The sequence below is a fragment of the Belonocnema kinseyi genome, chromosome 4 (assembly GCF_010883055.1).
Source record: "Belonocnema kinseyi isolate 2016_QV_RU_SX_M_011 chromosome 4, B_treatae_v1, whole genome shotgun sequence".
NCBI lineage: Eukaryota > Metazoa > Arthropoda > Insecta > Hymenoptera > Cynipidae > Belonocnema > Belonocnema kinseyi.
In genome coordinates this window covers 135,969,127-135,970,810 of record NC_046660.1, presented here as the reverse complement: position 1 = coordinate 135,970,810, position 1,684 = coordinate 135,969,127, and the positions used below count along the sequence as shown (strand labels likewise).

The window sequence follows — 1,684 nt, the reverse complement described above, 5'->3', positions numbered from 1 at the left end:
ATATATCCTTTGATCCGAACCCTTGAAATTTAAGCTAATAACTTGTTTTAGAGAAAATATTGACTAATAAGTAGTAATTTTAATATAAAAATTGAGTTAGAACTTAACAATTACTGAAATAATTAAGTACAGCCGATCATTGGTCGAGATTTTGTAATAAATTTAATGAGTTGTCCCCTTTCAGATTTGTAAGCGAAAATGGTGTCATACTTTTTACATAAATAAGGTTATCTGAAAACTCCCTTAAGGTACATATAGGCGAGATCGAAATTTAAGATTGGTAAAAAATCAATATATCAGCGGGCGCCCATGAAAAATGCATTTAGGTGTCCTATAAATTTTTAATCAATACGTATATTTTGGATTGAATCGGAAGCATGCATTTAAAATTCCGTTATGTAGTTGATGACAAGAATATTCCTTTCACTTTTACTGTTTCAATATGAATAATTTATTATTCATTTAAAATATATTTTCTTTAATAGAATCCAAAACATGCTTTAAGGAATTTCTTAGGAAAAATATGGGTGAAAAGTATTTGGAGGACATTTTTTACTTTACTATTATCACTGATAGGAGTAAAAGTGTAAATCTTAGATAATATTAGATATTCTTTTTAATGTTTTCATTGAAATCTAACAAATATTTATTTGCTTAAACAATATCATCTTTTTGAGTCGCCTTAGCATGGCTTAGGGGGCGCCAACTAAGGGGGCGACAGACGGGAAACCCCGGCTGCGCCCCATGTTAGTCCGCCACTGGTTGTAATTTAACATATTGGATTATGAGTGACTTTGTAACTAAAATTTTATCAACAATCAGATGACATTCTTTTGGGAACCCTGACGGAAAAGTACTGTGCGAAGCACAGTCATTAATATCTGCAAAATTATAGGGAATTGCTAGTGTTATTTTCAAAATATAGTGAAAGTATTAGCAAAATTAAAGGCGCCAGCCATTAAACCGATGCTTTTACCTACACTTTTCCCGATATGAATGCAAATACTTAATTTCCTATATCCAGCGCGCCGCATTCCCTTTGTATTTACATTCCACACCACGTTTCAACAGCTAGGTTGGCCGAGCGGTCTAAGGCGCCAGACTTAAGTTCTGGTTCCCATCTGGGAGCGTGGGTTCGAACCCCACACTTAGCAATTTTTTTTTAAACTTTTATTTGCTAAGAAAAGCGATTGCACAAGAAAACATCAAAATATAAATGGCTTCACTGATTTGTTCAACAACTAGACTATTATCTGCGCGGGCTAACTTTTGTGTTCAGTTATATCAATAACCGAACTTTCGAATAATTATTTATTTGTTTTTCAATGCTCAAAATTTTAATTATTAATAAAGTTTCACATCAATTTCAAAAAAGCACATGTACATATAATTTTCAAAATTGAATTCAAATACTCATTCCACAACATCATAAGCATTTCAAAAATTCATATAATTGTAATAGAGGTAGGTTCAAAATAAATTAACTTTTATGATACAAATTACATCAAATATTCAATCACTTGAACTTAAGATAAATAATTAACTTCTGTTGCTAAATAAAAAAAATTAAAATTCAATCTTTATATTATCCGAGAGAAATAGAGAGTCACAATGCATTAGAAATATCAGTTGACAGAAACATGGCGCCCCCTACTCGCCCGTATACCCGTGATGGTCATTTGAT

At 31.8% G+C, this 1,684-nt stretch overlaps 1 non-coding gene across 1 annotated transcript; it reads left to right on the top strand.

Annotated features, from left to right (window-relative positions):
* The first annotated feature begins 1,070 nt into the window (after positions 1 to 1,070).
* Positions 1,071 to 1,154, top strand: Trnal-uaa. Its single transcript has one exon. It is a non-coding gene; the product is annotated as a tRNA-Leu (tRNA).
* Positions 1,155 to 1,684: the final 530 nt, after the last annotated feature.